The sequence below is a fragment of the Coenobita brevimanus genome, chromosome 51 (genome assembly GCF_032717465.1).
Source record: "Coenobita brevimanus isolate Jiangsu-jjx chromosome 51, ASM3271746v2, whole genome shotgun sequence".
NCBI lineage: Eukaryota > Metazoa > Arthropoda > Malacostraca > Decapoda > Coenobitidae > Coenobita > Coenobita brevimanus.
The window spans coordinates 9,469,718-9,488,741 of NC_137004.1; the positions used below are offsets into that span (position 1 = coordinate 9,469,718).

The 19,024-nt window shown below is 53.8% G+C and overlaps 1 pseudogene; it reads left to right on the forward strand.

The window, feature by feature from the left end:
- The first annotated feature begins 16,892 nt into the window (after positions 1-16,892).
- Positions 16,893-17,263, forward strand: LOC145400078 (histone H2A-like; annotated as a pseudogene).
- The last annotated feature ends 1,761 nt before the right edge of the window (positions 17,264-19,024 follow it).

Here is a 19,024-nt window from a genome sequence, read left to right on the forward strand (position 1 = left end):
ATATTTGCCTATCATCTAGGCAGAAGTGCCTCTCACTGCCTTGCATCTCTCCTCGGTGAACTTCGGGGTGGAGTGGGGATGGCGGTCTTCCTTGACCTAGAAAGCTTTTGAGTTGGCGAGCCCCAAAGTCATCCTTCAGGCTCTTGCAGACAAGGGAGTGGGTGGCAAGCTCTTGTCATGGCTTGCGGACTTTTTTTCATGAGCGTGCTGCGGGGGTCCGCTTCCAGGGGCAGCTCTCCTCCTTTCATACCCACCTAAACGGCACCCCCAGGAGTGTCTTGAGCCCTCTCCTTTTCAATATCCTCATGGAGGGGCTACTTACTGAGGACTATGGGCGCGGCGTTACCCTCCTGTGCTATGCCGATGATCTGGCCCTCGTCATAGCCAGGAGGGATTGTTACACACATGCCAACATTGCACTTGCACGGCTATATAGTAAATGTGCGGAGCTGGGCCTAAAAATAAACTTTGGTAAAACCAAATGCATGCCCTTTGGCCTTAGGCCTCCCTGCTTTCCTCTTCTGCTTGGTGGCCACCAGCTGTCTCTCGTGGCAGTGCACACGTATCTTGGAGTGCGACTGGACAGCAACCTCACTTTCGAGAGCCACGTCAGGTACTTGCGCGAGCGGGCAAAGACACGTCTGTCTGCTCTTCGCTCCCTCTCAAAGAAGAGTTTGGGGGCCTCTTTTTATGTGCTGCGCACGTTCTACGTCCACGCTATAAGGTCTTTGGTGGACTATAGTGCCATCTGCCTGATGGGTCTTGCCCCAAGTGTTTCTCAGTCTCTGGAGGTCGTGCAGAATGAGGCTCTGCGCATCATTCTGCATGCACCTCCTTGGACCAGACTGGTGAATCTGCGAGTGGAGGGCGGTTTCCCATCGTTGAAAGGCCGAATTATGCTCCGGGCTGTAGCAACCTCTCAGCAACTTGTGCACCGCAGGCCACATCTCCCAGTCTCTTATCTTCTAAAGCGGCTTCTGTCACGCCCTCCTGACCCGGCCCCTGGGCGGGACTGGGCCCGTGCCACGGTTGCTATGCTACATAGTATTGGTGCTGCTGACGATATATGCCAGGTCCCTGACTCGCCCTTCAATGGGTTCGAGGAACCACCACCTTGGGAGCCTCCCCTTTTCCGGTGTGTTTACCCAGTAGGTGGAAAGCCTCGAAATACCATCCCAGCACTCCTCCGTCAGGATAGTCTCCTCCGGGTAGCTGCTCTGGGGTCTGCGGGGTCAGCAGTTTATTATACTGATGACTCAGTGGCAGCTGATGGCACTGCTGGAGCGGCCTTTGTTTTTGGCGACATGGTGGAGTCTTGGCGGGTGTCCCAGGGGGCGTCTCCCTTCCAGGCAGAGCTCGCTGCTATTCTGGGAGCTTTACGGCATGCAAACAACCGCCGATATTGCCGTGTGGTTATCCATACAGACTCGCTCTCATCTATTGTGCGCCTTCGCTCCTTCTCCCTCAAAGACAACATCCTTTTGTTATCCTCTATATACACCGTAGCTTCTCTCCTCGTCCGTGGGGGAGCCACGATCATCCTTCACTGGCTTCCAGGTCATGTTGGCATCTTGGGGAATGAGATGGCAGATGAGGCTGCGCGCTCTGCCTGTACTCTTCCTGCTGTCACGTTCCCACTCTGCAAAAGTCAGGCTCAAATCATTAGATCTTTCGCTGTGACTATTGGACATCAATCAGTGGAGGAACATAGGCTATGTGTGGCTGAAGGCTCACGCTCTGCCACTTGGTATGCCAGTGCCACTTCTTATTCGCCTTTGCAGCCCCCTATGGGCTTACCGAATCGTCTGCTAGTGAGGCTGCGGCGTTTACGTTTGGGATACTTATGCTATAAACAGATAAAGGGAGTGGCCCCAGACCCTTGTGAACACTGCTTAGAGAGGTCGCAGGAGCCTCTACTGCACTATCTATTGAATTGCCCTGTGACTTCTGCTCTCAGGTCTCTCCCTCGTGGGGCATACGTCCCATCAGAAGATGAGGTGAGGGATGCCGCTGGCATAGTTGCCCGTTCTCCTATTTCTCTATTACTTCGGGTAGTAAGTCGCTACCCTCCGCCACGATAATGTAGATGCGCATGCATAGCGCAACTGTGACGGGCTCACATGTTTGCCCGTGTCCCAGTACGTCCTGGGACGAATATCCCAACACAACAACACAACGGGCCAGTGCACTCCTAGCTCTGACTCTGTCGGGTGAGGAGGTCTGGCCGTTTTTTCTCGAGCTCTGAACACTGTTTCGTTCACTCGTGTAGAATTTCGCCGGTTTTGCCTCGTTTTTTGCCAGTTTAGACTTTGTCTCTGGCACTGAGGAAGCTTTTCTCTCGGTTTACAGGTTTTTTTTTTATGAGACTTAGTCTCAGATTGCCTGGGTGTGGGTGGGAGTGTGTGTGTGTTTGTGACTGTGTGTGTGGGTGTTTTTTTTTTTTTTTTTTTTTTTTTTTTTTTTTTTTTGGCCTGCCGTTAGTGTCCCTCACCGTAGTACGACGCCGAACCCTGAAGGGGTGCCGTTAGGGCACTTCCATGAAGGGGGGCCTTTAGGGCCTGGTTATAGGAGGCGGTGAGGGCGGCTCTGTTAGACTAGGGAAGACCCGAAAGGGGCAGTGGCGGGGCCTCCCATCGCCCTTTAGAGGGCGGGGAGCATAGGTTGCCAGTCACTGTAGGGACCTGGCCACTTTTGAGGTTTTTTGTTTGCTTGTCTTTTTGAGTGGTTGTGTGTGAGGTGTGTGTGTGTGTGTGTGTGTGTGTGTGTGTGTGTGTGTGCTTTTGACCGAGTTTTTTGGCCTGCTCCGGTGAGCATGAAGGGATCCAGCATCCCTAGGCCCCAGGGGCATTCCCGCCTCCCGCTTCCTCAGTCGAGGCCCTCCATCCCGTGCCCTGCCACAGGCACAAAGAGGGAGCGTCACTGCTCTGACTCGAGCTCCCTCTCGTCAGCTCACGAGGCCGCGGGCGCTAACCCCTCTACACCAACATCTACGAGAGTGGCACCTCGCTTGCGTGGTGACTCTACCCGATCTGCCAAGGCGGCCCGCCGACATGAGGCTATGGAGGAGGTTGTACCTGCTCCACCATCTCTCTCTTCCACCAAGGGCACTTCGGAGGCTCCTGCTGCGACTCAGCTCCCCCCCTCTGCTGATCCCGCTCTGCAGGAAGATGAGGGTTTCACCCCCAAGATACGCAAGGGATCGAGGCGTGCTCGCCAGGGAAACGGCCCTTCTCCGGCAGTACGCACTGGGCCTCCCCTCAGGGATCCCACTGCTGCTCGTCCCTCCGTGTCAGTAGCTGTGCGTCCGCCTCCCCGCTCTGCATTTCCAGCTTTCCGTGTGCCGGTACAGGACGGCCATGCGACGAGCTACGACGCCGTGGCTGCACTAGAGCGTCACCTGCCAGAGCTACGCTGCTCCAACCTGATAGGTCGAGATGGCAGCTCGGTGTTGGTGCCGAAGGACGAGGGAGCCTACGACCTCTTGAGATCAGCTATGCAGGACGAGGCCTGCCCTGTGAAACTAGTCGAGCTGACGCCCGGCCAACAGTCGACGAAGGCAGTTATCATGGGTTATCCCTTGAGAATGCCTTTGGAGATCCTCCTTCACCACCCTCAGGTCGAAGAGGCGACCCGCTGCCAGAAAACGCGGACCCGGGAAGAGACTCGTCAGGTCGTTGTCACCCTGCGGGGTCCTCTGATCCCTTCCATCGACCTAGGGAACTGGGGAACGTATCACCTTCGCCCCTTCACCCCGGAGCCTCTCCGTTGCTACCGCTGCCAGCGCTACGGGCACCACCGTGCCAACTGCAACCGCCCCGTCATCTGCGGCATGTGCAGTGGCGGCCACGACACGGCCGAGTGCCTCCAGCGGTACAAGGAGAAACAACCAGTTGCGGCCAAGTGCCCCAACTGCTCCGGGCGACACCACGCCTGGCACCCCAGCTGCCCCGCGAGGGTTCACCGAGTGAACCAGGGTCGGGAGAGGCAGGTAGCGTTTGTGCAGGAGAACCAGGCCGCCAGCACTACTCCAGCTCCCCCTGGCACTTTCATCTGGGGCCAACAGCGCCGCCCTCTCATCCAGCGCCCACCACCTCTCAGCGACCAGGAGTTCCCTCCATTGCCCTCAGCCCTGACTGTGGTCCAGACCACAGCAGAGGTCCACCGCCAGCAGCCGCCTGTCTCGCCAGCACTTCCACCTGTAGAGACCAGCCAGCCACTGACTGTTCCGCCACCAGTGCCAGGCTCCACACCCAGTCCACCAACCGCTCCTACTCCTCCGGTGATCTCATTCACAACGGAGGAGCTCAGGACCTTTGCCACGGAGCTGGCGCTGACCCTTGCGAAGACAATAGCGTCAACCCTCGACATCCCTCTCCCAACCGAGCCTCTTGCCGAAGCTGCCAATCGCCTGGTGGACCGGGCGATAGAGAGGAAGATGGCGAGCCTAGGTGCTCCTCTGTCCCCTCGCCGCCCAGCTCGTTCGGCAGGGCGACCCCGTCCCACACTGCACAGGACAGCTTGCCCGTCCAAGAGGGTCAAGCCACGCCCTCCCAATGCTCTGTCTTCCACCACACAGCTGCCTCATCAGCGTCATCATTTGGGGAAAACCCTAACACCATCAGGGTCCAAAGTGATGGAGAGGGCCTCACCACTGCTGCAGGAGAACGACCGTCCGCAACTGTCGCCGGACGGCCAGTAGACCGCTCTCTCAGGCTCCTCCAGTGGAATTGCTTGGGAGCACGGAGCAAGCTCCCCCTTTTGCAGGAAGCGGCCGCCAAGGACCGCCCTGATGTCATTCTCCTGCAGGAGACCTTGCTCCCAGGCAATTCCACTTTCCATCTCTCGGGATACATCACCCATCTCCTCCCGTATATTCGTGGCGTTACACGGGGATGTGCCGTTCTGGTCCGGGACCACATCACGTGCACGGATTGTGAGCACCCTCCTTTCTGTGGACCTGATGTGGAGGTTCAGGGCGTGGTTCTCCATCTGGCGACGTCGCCCCTGACGGTGTACAATGTATACCGGAGCCAGAGGAGCACCCTGGAGTTGGGGGAACTTTTCTCCCAAGCTGCCAGGGGAGCTGTGTACATTGGGGGCGACTTCAATGCCCGCCACGCCCTGCTCTCTTCGCCTCTTCGGCCCAACGATGCAGGACGACACATCTCTTTAATACTGGAGGAGGTGGGTGATGTTTCCCTACTAAACGACACCACCGAGGCCACACACATTGACGGGGGGCGCCTGGACTTGGCGTTTGTGTCCTCCCCCCTTGCGGGCTCGGCAACATGGTCGCTGCACCGACACCTCACCAGTGATCATTTTGCCCTAGAGGTCACTTTGCCAACTCCTCCACTCCCACCGACGCCGCCCCCTCCTTTGCGGTGGGACTTCCGTAGGGCCGACTGGGCGGCTTTTGCACAGGCCTTAGCTGGGGCCTTTGCTGCATCTCCTCCCGCCTCAGACCTCGAGAGGCGAGCAGAACAGGTGGCGAGTATTTTTTCACAGGCTGCCTCTCTTGCTATCCCCCTGCAGAGTCGATCCGTGAGGTGCTATCGGGACGGCTGGATTTACTGCGACAGGGTCAAGGAATTGAACCGGCGGCTAAATGCGGCACGCAGGCAGTACCGACGGCGTCGCACATCGCCACACCGTCGGTACCTGGTGGCTGTCATGCAACACGTCACCACAGAGAAACGCCGCCTCAAGGAGGACGCGTGGATTGGATGGTGTCGTACCCTAGATGCTCACTCCACACTCAGGGAGATGTGGAGGAGAATCAGGTTCATCTCCGATCCACGTCCTCCTCGGCCGCCCTCGCATCCTGATCCTGCCGCAGAGGCCAGCCGCCTCGCTCAGCACTTCGCGGATCGCTCTGCTTCAAGCAATCTCCCGCAATCCGTCCAGATTCTGCAGGCTCAGCTATGCACCGCTCGTGCCACGGCAGTTCAGGCTGCCTGTGATAGGCCAGACCCAGATGATTGTCCCATCACCAGCGGGGAGGTTCAAAAAGCACTGCACCGCAGGGGGGACTCTGCGCCTGGACTGGACGGAATCACATATTCACTCCTGTCACACGCTGGGGATAGCGGCAGCGAGCGCCTAGTTGATCTGATCAACCTCTCGTGGTCTGAGGGGCGTCTGCCAAGGTCGTGGAAGGCGGCTGTTATTCACCCGATTCCCAAGCCTCATGATCCTACCGCCATGCGCCCCATCTCCCTCCTTAGCTGTATCGCTAAAACGGCTTAGAGGGTTGTGCGGGCTCGTCTCGCTTGGCGGCTGGGACCACTGCACCCAAGGATCTTCGCATACCACCATGGTAGGAGTGCCACTCACTGCCTCGCGTCTTTCCTTGGGGAACTGAGAGGGGGAAAGGGGATGGCCGTCTTCCTCGACCTGGAAAAGGCTTTTGAACTAGCCAGCCCTACAGTTATTTTGGCTGCCCTTGCAGACAGGGGTGTGGGAGGCAGGCTTTTATCCTGGATCAGGGACTTCTTTGCGGATCGATCTGCAGGGGTCAGATTCCAGGGGCACCTCTCACACTTTTGCACACATTTTAATGGCACGCCCCAGGGGAGCGTACTAAGCCCCCTCCTGTTTAATATCCTTATGGAGGGGCTCTTAACCATCGATTATGGGCCTGGCGTCACCCTCCTCTGTTATGCAGACGATCTTGCCCTCATTTTTACTAGACGGGATTGTTTTCGACAGGCAGACTTGGCCCTTTCTCGGCTCCATGCCAAGTGTGCTGAGTTAGGCCTAAAAATTAACTTCATGAAGACCAAGTGCCTGCCATTTGGACTCCGCCCCCCAGACTTTCCACTGCTACTCGGTGGCCATCAGCTCTCCATGGTCACTGCACATCGGTACTTGGGGGTCTGGCTTGATGCGGGTCTCAACTTTGCCTGCCATGTTCGGTACCTGAGGGAGCGTGCATCCACCCGCATGGCTGCTCTCCGCTATCTGTCCAGGCGGAGTTTGGGGGCATCATATTCCGTCCTACGGACTTTTTATATACACGCAGTCCGATCCTTGGTGGACTACAGCGCCATCTGCTTGACGGGCCTTGCTCCGCCAGTCGCTAGATCTCTGGAGGTCATCCAGAATGATGCCCTCCGCATTATGCTGGGTGCTCCACGCTGGACCCGACTGGTCAATCTGCGTATGGAGGGTGGGCTGCCGTCTCTGGCCCATCGCATTGTGTTGCGAGCGGCAGTAGTCACCCTGAAGCTGATCCAGTGCCTGCCTCACCTGCCTGTCTCTGCCCTCCTAAAACGCCTTCTCTGCCGCCCACCCGAGCCGGCCCCTCAGCGTGACTGGGCCCGCACCACGGCCGCTGCCATCCATGGTTTGGGAGCTGCTGCGAGCCTCTGTCAAGATCCCGACTCTCCCTTTCCTGGATACGTTGATCCACCGCCATGGGATCCTCCCCTTTTAATATTCTTGGTCCATCGGAGGCTAAACCCCGCTCCTCAATTCCAGCACTCCTTCGACAGGAGGGTCTCAGTAGGGTGGCAGCTCTGGCCTCACCAGACTCAGCCATCTACTACACTGATGGCTCTGTTTCCCCTAATGGCGCAGCTGGAGCGGCTTTTGTCTCTGGGCAAATAGTGGAAGCTTGGCGACTCTCTTCAGGTATCTCCGCTTTCCAGGCGGAACTTGCGGCCATCCTGGGTGCATTGCGCCATGCTCACCACCATCGTCGCAATCGAGTCATAATCCACACAGACTCTCTTTCCTCCATTCAGAGATTACGATCCTTCTCGCTGCATGACAACGTCTTTCTACTAACAGCGATTCATACATTTGCATCACTCCTTGTCCATAGGGGCGCAACGATTAACCTTCACTGGCTCCCGGGACATGTGGGAATTAGTGGCAACGAGCGTGCTGATGACGCGGCGCGCTCAGCTTGCGATCTCCCAGACATCACATTCCCATTACGCCCTAGTCCCTCACACCTCATCCGCACTCTCACTGCCATCATAGGAAGACTATCCCTAGAGGACCATCAACTCTGGGTCACGGAGGGCTCTTGCTCTGCAAAATGGTATGCTACTGCCACGTTGTATTCCCTTCTGTCGCTCCCCCCAGGACTACCTAATTTTATTGTAGTCCGACTTCGAAGATTGCGTCTTGGGTTTCTTTGCTACAAGCAAATTAGGGGTATGGAGCCAGACCCGTGTGAACATTGCTTGGCCAGCTGTGAGGAGCCCCTTTTGCATTATCTTCTGGACTGCCCAGCCACCACCAGGCTCAGGTCTGAGCTCGACTCGGCCCCAGCCCGTACTGGTGATGTCTTTAGGGACGCTGCTGGTATTGTTGCCCATGCTCCGTTAAATATATTACTTACTACGGTAAGGAATTACCCTCCACCTCGATAAAGCCAGTTCGCGCAAGTAGTGCGCACCTCTGACGGGCTCTCTGTTTGCCCGTGTCCCAGGAAACTGGGACGAATATCTCACAAACAAACAAACAAACGGACCGGTGACCACACACACCACAAAGCCAGGAGACAGGACGTGTGTGCTGGGCATTCCCCAGGTCCTGTTGCTCCCCACTTACTCTTTTTTAATCAGCCCATACACCATTGACCGGGCTAATGTATGGCCCGGCCTGCACTATATGTGCAGGGAATCTTTCAAAAAAAAAAAAAAAAGGGCCGGTGACACACACACCACAAAGCCAGGAGACAGGACGTGTGTGCTGGGCATTCCCCAGATCCTGTTCTCCCCACTTACTCTTTTTTAATCAGCCCATACACCACTGACCGGGCTAATGTATGGCCCGGCCTGCACTGTATGTGCAGGGAATCTTTCAAAAAAAAAAAAAAAAAGGGCCGGTGACGACTTCCTCCAGAGCAGCGATGGCAGCAACACCTGTTCTCTCCACACCTTCTACACCCGCCTCGGCCTTCGACCCGTTGAGGGGGGCCACCACAGGCATGGAGCAGTCACTACGAGCCGTTACTATCACGGGGACTGTGAAGTGGTACAATGTGAAGGCGGGGTACGGATTCATCTGGCGCCAAGACACCAGCGCCGATGTATTCGTGCACCGCCTGGGGATCGTTGCACCTGCTTCACCACGTCTTCAGCGCTCGTTAGGCGAGGGCGAGACGGTGGTGTTCACTCTCCACCAGACACCGAAGGGTCCTGAGGCCAAGGACGTCACCGGGCCGGGAGGTGCAGCCGTGCAGGGCTCTGCCCATGCACGGCGGTGCCCCACGGCCCGGGGGGGCCGGCCCAAGGATCGTCGATGTACTGGGGAGATTGACACCATTGTCAGCATGTGCATCGCGATGGCGAGTGCTTTCTGTGGCAGTGACAAGGCTGCGTTGCTTATTCTCCTCCCCCAGATCTTTGAGGAGAATGGCCTTCCGCGCCTTGTCATCCCCCAGAGCTTCGCCCGTGGTGCACGGCCAGCCCCTCGTCAGGAGCATCGTGCCCCCAAGCTGCAGCCCTCCCTACCCCGCCCAACACCGTGGAAGAGGCTGCAGCTCGATGCTCCCTTGAACAACAAGACTGCCTCTATCACCACCAACCCTGCTCAGCCTATGGACACCTCTGGCAATGCTGACAACCATGGGGAGCCTTCTACACCCCCGCCCCAGCGCGCAGCCGACCAGCCACACCACCAAACTACCACCACGCAGCCCTGTGCTTCTCCACTGACACCCAGGAGATCACAGAGAATGCGTAAGGCTTCTGAAGCAGACACCTCCCAGGCAGCCACTTCAGGATCGTCGCCACAGACAGGTGACCCTAACATCGACGTTGCTCCCAAGACCTGCGACATTGACGAGATCGGCACCTACATCTCCAACAACGCCGACACCTTGGTCTCCAATGCCCTACAGCACATCCGGCTTAGCCGGAACATGGTGTTGTTTGACAACCTTACCAAGCAGTTTCCCCTGGACCACCGCTAACGATTTTATCACCGACTGGGCTAATATATGGCCCGGCCTGCACTACGGGTGCAGGAAATCTAGGGAAAGGAAAGGAAAGGGCCGGTGACACACACACCACAAAGCCAGGAGACAGGACGTGTGTGCTGGGCATTCCCCAGGTCCTGTTCTCCCCACTTACTCTTTATTAATCAGCCCATACAACACTGACCGGGCTAATGTATGGCCCGGCCTGCACTATATGTGCAGGGAATCTTTCAAAAAAAAAAAAAAAAAGGGCCGGTGACATCCTGCTCTTCAGTTCTGGCCCAGCTCTCGTAGTGAGCACATCTCTTCCCCAGATTCTGAACGGTGGCTAGAACTCTCCCTAGACTTTCACAGTCTGTTTTTCTCTCAAGTTTACGAGATCCGGTGCTTTTCACCAAAGTCTTGTGTGCTCTTGTTTTTTTTTTTGTGTTATCAGCTGTTTTTCCGGCTGCCACTTAGAGTCCCTGCCGTAGTACGACGCCGAACCCTGAAGGGATACCGTAGGGTATTTCCATGAAGGGGGGCCTTAGAGGCCTGGTTATAGGAGGCGGCAAGGGTAGGCTTTCTGTTAGGGCTAGGGTTAGGTAAGTCCCTCACGGGGCAGTGTTGGGGTACTCTCACGGCGCCCTTTAGAGGGCGGGGAGTTTAGGCCCCCGGCACTGTAGGGAACCGCCGGATTAGCAGCTGATAATTTATTTATTTTCTTGTTTCTTTCGTTGCTCTTTTAAGGTATATACAGTGGTTCATGCTCATATATTCGTGTATATTTTAAGTATACATGTGTGTATGAGTATGTACATGTGTGTTTGCTAGAAAGAGGGATGGAATAACATTTAAATAAATAAATACTCCAGTACATATATATATATATATATATATATATATATATATATATATATATATATATATATATATATATATATATATATCTTACAGATACATATATATAGAGAGAGCCTTTCTTAATTTTTTTTTATTTATTTTATTTTTTTTACCACGAGTGCGCCGGATCCTGCACTTGATCCTGACCCGAGTGGTGACTCGTGTTCACCTCCAGCACCTACAGGCACCAAGCCTAAGTCCCACTGCAAAAGGCCACGACTAACAGGGCCAGAATATGGTGCTGATGATCTCTTCCTGAACATGGATACCGAAGATGACTCTCCCACTGACTCAGACCTCTCCAGCAAGGACGCCAAGTTAACTCCTCCTGACCCCTTGACTTCCAAGACAGCTGCTACCCAGGCCCCTGCCACCACGACCACAGACACGATGACTGATGATGACGGCTTCACAGTGGTACAGAGAAAGAAAAATAGTAAAAGAATTACCAACCTTGCTGATCAGCCAGCCACATCCTCCAGCAATACAGACCGCCACTCCACACCCACAAACACACGTTCATCTTCCCAGCACCTTCCTCAGCCACCTAACACTACCAGTACACTCCCTCTTCCCCCCTCCAAGCCTCCTGCGTTCCTAATCACCAACAATGATGCCTTCCCCACCCCTTATGACACTGTGATCGCCTTGGAGACAGAGATGCCTCATCTCAAGTTTAAATTGGAGGCAACACGGAACCAAAACACGATCCTGGTTCCCCTCGATAAGGACACCTTTAACACCTTAGACTCTCTCACCTCTGTGGCAGGCAAATCTATCAGCCTGAAAAAACTTGACCCCAACCTGTCCACCAGAAAAGTTATCCTCCAAAATTACCCGACAAATTTTCCCCTGCAAGCCATAAAAAACAACGTCCAAGTGGAGGAAGCCACGAGATGCGAGGTAGGGGGAGCCCCCACCAGGCAGGTGCTAGTCACCCTCAGAGGCCCCATCCCAACAGCACTCGACCTACAGTCATGGGGAACCTACACCATCCGCCCATACACCCCGGAACCTCTCAGGTGCTTCAATTGTCAGCGCTACGGGCACCACCAGTCAAGATGCACTCGCCCCCCAACATGCGCGCGTGCAGCGGTCGACATGCCACAGAGGAGTGCATCACCAAGTTAAAGGCCAAGCAGCCGGTTCAGCCGAAATGCCCCAACTGCCAGCTCCCTCACCATGCCTGGAACAAACTATGCCCGGCACGCAAAGACCTCGTGCAGAAGGGCATAGTAAGAGAGCAACGTTGGCTCCAGGCAAGGACTACAGTGACACCAGCACCACCAGGGACCTTCACATGGGGACAACAACGCACACCACAGCCCACAATGCGGCAACCACCGGCCCCAGAAGAGTTCCCCCCTCTACCTCCGAGCAAACACACACCCCAAGCAGTTCCTCCACCTCCCTCCAGACCCACTCCTACTGCCACATCACACACCACAGCACAACCGCCTCCACCCACACGTCCAATAGTCCACACCATCTCGACTCAAACAGTGCCAGATGCCGCCACACAAACTCCCCCACCACCTCCCACACTACCTCCAGGATATGTTATCCTGAACAGGGACCAACTGGCCTGCTTTGCTCAGCAAATTGCCGACCACATCACCACATGGATGGGGAAGGAGCTAGGCATGCCTATCCCAAGCCCAGAGGGAATCCACACGCTCGTCTGCAAATCACTCGACCAGTTTGCACACTACCCACAGCCGACACAAACAGCGATGCCACCGCCACCCACAACCCCTACCACTGCTCCTATTCACACACAACACAACAACCAGAGGGGAAAAGAGGAACGTCAGAGCCGCTCACGTTCACGCAAACAGTCTCAAGACTGCCTACGAACACCTCACCAACAGTCACGCAGCCATGCCGACACCACAGACAAACAGCCAGACAAAGTACACCAGCTGTCCCCAGCACCACCACACACGGACACCAACACACACAGGAGGAGATCGCGATCCCCCATCCCAACGCACACATACATGGACGACTAACACCCATCTCATCACAGACAACCCACACACACACAAGCACTCCGCATTTTACAGTGGAACGTCTATGGGATTACTCCCAAACGCCTCCTACTAGAAGAGGCAGCCCATAGAGACCATTTAGACATCCTCCTCCTCCAAGAAACACTCCTAAAACCAAACAGGCAGCTCCGATTGTGAGGCTTCACCACCTTCCTCCTCCCCAGCACTCCAGGCGGCCCCAGAGGCTGTGCCATACTCGTTCGGAGCCATATTCCTGCCACAGCTATTGATCCGCCACCAGACTGTGGCGAAGGTGTTGAGGTACAAGGAGTTGACATAACCCTGGCAGATGGTCACCTACAACTATACAATATTTACCGTCACCCTACAGCTGACATTAACCTTGGGGAGGGTGCCACTCTCTCCACCACTACCCAGCTCTTCATTGGTGGCGATCTTAATGCCCATCATCCCAGCTTAGGCTCTAGATCCCCCACGAATGCAGCTGGATGCCATGTCTCTGCACTACTGGAGGAGGTGCCAGAGCTCATACTCCTTAATGACCCAGCCACCCCAACACACGTCCGTGGAGGCAGGCTAGACCTCTCTTTTGTGTCTTCCGGCCTAGCCCCCCTCACTACCTGGAGGCTCCATCCCACCCTTACATCAGACCACCATGCTATACTAACCACCATCAAGGTTGCCCCACTCCCCACGCCTACTGGGCCGCCACCACGATGGAATACTAAGAGGGCAGACTGGCCTAAATTCACTACCACACTGGAAGAGACAGCAGCATTTAACGCTCCAGTAAATCTGGAGGAACATGCCACCCTCCTCACAGATGCCTTCAGTGGAGCAGCAGGCTCCACTATCCCAAAAACTGCTCCCCCAAAGGCTTACCATACCGACCATTGGTTTTACTGTGATAGGGTAAAGGAACTAAACAGACGCCTTAATAGAGCTAAAAAGATCCATCGAGCCAACCCCACAGCTAACAGCCTCGCCTACCTCCAGGCTGTCATCAGGCATTCTACAGGGGAAAAATCCGACATTAAGGAGCGAAAGTGGCTGGAGTGGTGTCAGTCCCTTGGGGCTCAATCAAGACTGGGGAGTATTTGGGAAAAATTGAGAGCCATTTCCAATCCTCAGCCACCTCGTCCCCCGTCTCACCCCGACCCACAGGGAGAGGCTGAAAGGCTGGCAGCAACATTCGCCCAGAGGACCTCACCCACACAGCTTCCCGAAGACACCAGAAGCAAACAAGAAGCCCTACACCAAACCAGGACGGATCTGATCAACATCTGCAAGGCCACCCCATCTGACTCTGATCATATATTCACCACACACGAGCTTGATCAAGCCTTGAAAACAAGCACCGACACTGCCCCGGGCCCAGATGGTATCACCTATTCCATGCTCAACCACGCTGGGCCCACAGCAAGATCCGCCTTTCTTGATCTACTAAACCACTCCTGGTCCATGGGGAAACTCCCTGAGCAATGGAAGACTGCCACCATTCACCCCATCCCCAAACCGCCTGATCCCAGATCCTTTAGACCTATCTCCCTTCTCAGTTGCTTGAGTAAAACTGCCGAGAGGATGGTGCTCAGGCGCCTCGGCTGGATTCTGCCCTCACCCCACAGCCACATCTTTGCTTACACCAGAGGGAGGGGGACGGCTGAGTGCCTGAGTTCCTCTCGGAGTTACGTGGAGGAAAAGGCCTGGCCATTTTCATTGACCTAGAAAAGGCCTTCGAGCTGGCATGCCCGGAGGCCATCCTGGCAACCCTGGCAAGCAGGGGAGTCAAGGGACGCCTCCTGTGCTGACTCGAGAATTTCTTTCAGGGCCGATGGGCAGCGGTACAATTTCAGGGGCACACCTCATCAGAGCACTGTCACATGAACGGAACCCCGCAGGGCAGCATTCTCAGCCCCACGCTTTTCAACGCCCTCATCAACTGCCTCCTACAGGTGGACCTAGGCCCTGGAGCCCGCCTCCTGTTATGCTGATGACATAACTCTGGTTGTCCATGGAGGCCCATACCATGCAAAAGCCCAGAGGGCTCTAACAAAACTCCACCTCAAGTGTACAGAGCTGGGACTCAAAATCAACCCGACTAAGACCAAGGCTCTTCCCTTCCTCATAAACCCCCCTAAAGATACTCTTCACCTCGGCCACACAGCCATTGACTATGTTACCACCCACAAGTACTTGGGAGTCATCTTTGACTCCAAACTTTCATTCCGGTCGGAGGTTAACCACCTCCGAGAACGAACTAAACTCCGCCTTAATGCCCTGCGATCCTTGGCAGGAAAGGGAAAGGGTGCCTCGTACAGAGTCCTCCGGTTATTTTACATCCAAGCCATACGAGCAATAGTGGACTATGCGGCGCCAGTACTTCCATCCCTCAATGAACCACATTAGCCAAACTGGAAGTCATCCAGAACAATGCCATGCGTATCATGACTGGTTCACCCATGTGGACTAGACTGTGCAATCTCCGCATGGAATGTGACCTTGAATCCCTACACCTTCGCATACAAGCAAGGGTGGCGGGCCTGGCAGCCAAACTAGTTCACAATGCTTCCCCCCTCCCCCTCCTGCCACGGCTTACAGCGGCAGCCAGCCTTCATCCAGACCTCCTAACAGACAGCTGGGTTCATAAAATAGCTCAAGCAATCCACACCTATGAGCTAGATGACTTCATGTCACAGGCCCACGACACGACTGGCATCAATTACAGCCCGCAGCCTCCATGGAGTCTGCCTCTAATCAAGCTCATTCTCACACACACACTACCCAAAACTCAAACACCAACCTCATTGTTGCGCCAAGAGGGCCTCCGACAAATTGCTGCCCTCACAGCCCCAGAGTCCATCACCTACTACACTGACGGTTCGGTAGCATCCTTCAAAGCCGGAGCAGCCTTTGTGTGCGGGAGCCGATCATTCGGCTTCCGAGTCACAGATGGTGCCTCCACCCTTCAGGCTGAACTGGCAGCTATCTCAGCTGCCCTCTCTGATGCACTGGAACACAGTCCAACAACTCCCACTATCATCCATACAGACTCGGCTTCGGCCATTCACACCCTTCGCCAAAACGATCATAAAGACAACATTCACCTAATATACACCATTCTTTCCACCACCCAAGCTATCCGCAATGCTGGGGGATCGGTTACCATCCATTAGATCCCTAGCCATGTAGGCATTGCAGGCAACGAAAAGGCGGACCGCATAGGAAATCAAGCCCTAAAAAAACCCAACATCGACTTTACAATCCCAACGAGCCGACGCCAAGTCAAACATGCCATTAAGACCAGGGCAGCCAGATTAAATAAAGCAGACCACCGCCTATATGTTGAACTGGGTTCCCCCTCGGCTAGATGGTACGCAATTGCCACTCACTATAAATCACTACCCATCACCGCTAGATCCAACCTTACGATGCTCAATCGTTTGCGCCGCCTTCGCCTGGGCTATAAATGCTACAGTGAAATGGTTCAAAAAGTCAACACCCCCGAATCTGAATGTGAACACTGCCAAGAAGCTCCACTCTACCCCCTCCTGCACTATCTTCTTAGATGCCCAGCCACATCCCTCATCAGGAAACGACCTCTTCCTAATCCAGACACTTCCAGAAATCACGAAGCAGCCAGACCCATAAACTCCTTACGTAATGCTGCAGCATACGTTGTAGCCACGGCCCCACTCTCAGCTCTGACTGAGGTGGTGCGCTCTGCACCTCCTCCCACCTAATGTGCATATCCACTGATATGCAAGAGTGTGTGTGTGTGTGTGTGTGTGTCTCTGTACGAGTGTGTGTGTGAGTGCGTGTGCATATGCATATATATATATATACACGTGTGTATATATGTGCATATATAGTTTTTTATAGTCAAGAGACTGCTACTGCAGTCTTCATCACTTCCTTGTCTACGCTTATACCACTGACTGGGCTAACATATGGCCCGGCCCCTTCCACTTAAATGAAGGGGAAATCTTAAACAACAACAACAACGGGCCGGTGACGCATTAGTCTTCTCCTGAAGGTCCTACTACTCCAGCAGCATCAGCAGCATGTCCGGACGTGGCAAGGGAGGCAAGGTGAAGGGAAAGTCCAAGTCCCGATCTAGCAGGGCTGGGCTCCAGTTCCCCGTCGGCAGGATCCACCGTCTCCTTCGTAAAGGCAATTACGCCGAGCGTGTGGGGCTGGTGCTCCCGTCTACTTGGCTGCAGTCATGGAGTACTTAGCAGCTGAAGTGCTTGAGCTGGCTGGCAACGCAGCCCGTGACAACAAGAAGACTCGTATCATTCCCCGTCACCTGCAGTTGGCTATCCGTAATGATGAGGAGCTCAACAAGCTCCTGTCTGGCGTCACCATTGCCCAGGGAGGTGTCCTGCCTAACATCCAGGCTGTGCTGCTCCCCAAGAAGACGGAGAAGAAGTAAACGCTTCCAAGAAATTCTTCTTCACCTCCACCGGCTCCTTTAGGAGCCACATTCGTTTCTTGAGAGAGAATAGACTTTGGCATTGCCCAACAGCATCATCATCATCATCATCTTTGGGTATGGATGAATGTGTTGGTATACTGTATGTTTGTGTCTGTGTGTATGTGCCTATAACGTGGTATGTGTTGAATGCTGGCATGTGTCTGTGGCTATATTTACGTTCGGTTGCATGTAAGAAGCTACTGACATCAATGAAGGTGGATTAATAATAGAGTCTTGTCCCGTTCCCAACTGCACCTGCATAATACTGTCCTGTAAAATTATGCCTCGTAACTGCCTGGCCGGGTGGATGAATGAAAACATAGGTGATGATGATGATGATGATGATGGCTATACAACAACAGTATATATATATATATATATATATATATATATATATATATATATATATATATATATATATATATATATTAGCCGTGTGGTGACGACCATGGTTGATTTAACACCCCCAAATAAGAGCAATAATGAAGAAAATACTCATTATGAGTAGTATTGCAACAACTAGTTACTACACAATCAAAAACCACCACCACCACCATCTATTCATCCATCCATCCATTCATTCATCATCATCATCATCAATCATCATCATCATCATCATCATCAAGATTAATAATAATAATAATAATAATAATAAAAATCATCATCATCAGCAGCACCACCACCACCACCACCACCACCCATCGAACTGCGAGCTCCGGTGAACGCCTGCTTAGTGAAACTGTTGGGAGGCGAGTGTCAGCCACCTTGTCAGCCACCTCTTCTATATAATGCACTAGCGGTCGTGCAAGTACCAATCGGATCCATTTAAATTTGATTTCAGGCCTCAGCGGTTGTATGGCGGTTGATGCAATGCTTGTACGATGGGTGATTGGTGGGTTTTGGCACTTAGAGAAAACGGCCGTGACAGCGACAAATTCAAGGGATAACTTGTTCATATGCAGACATTCTGTCTGTCTAACACTTAGGCATTCATATCATGCACCGTTTGTGGTGCCTCACCGACGTGACTGACTGTCTTCTTTACTCTAGGTGCATCCTTCAAGTGTGCTCCTGCTCGTGCATATGAAGGCAGAAATACCTTGGATTAGTGGGATTTGCCTTCACGATTTATGGAGGCGACTCCCGGAGCACAGCAGAGGAGATGCTCTAGCAACAGGATGGAAATTGCCCTGATAGGTATGGAGACAGCTTTCCTGAAATGAGGGGGGGGGGAGATCAGAGGGACAGAGAAAACAATGGCCCAGCAAAATAAGTGATAATGTATATGTATGCAGACGTCCATTTAAATTAGAAGATGTAGTAGGCAAATTGACAGTTGCCTAATCCACCACCCCTCTTTTTTTTTTTTTTTTTTTTTTTTACAACTGCCAGAGAGAGAGAGAGAGAGAGAGAGAGGTTTGGTATGGTTCAGTTAGGTTATGGTTGGTTTGGTTTGGTTATGTTAGGTGTGGTAAGAGTTGGTTGGGTTGTATTACATGTCTTCATATCTGTTACATTAAAAGAGAGAGGGTGAAAAAAAAAAAAATGGTGCTACCTAACCTGCTCAACGTCTGCATTTACTTATACTACTATGCCTTCATTCATTCTCTTTCACAGAAATTAGGTGTGGACCTCTAAAAGAGGTCCAGGGGTTGGTGTTTATTGTGTGCTTTGCCGTGGCCAGGTGGAATAGTGCCATGGAGTTATGCACGCAGCCTC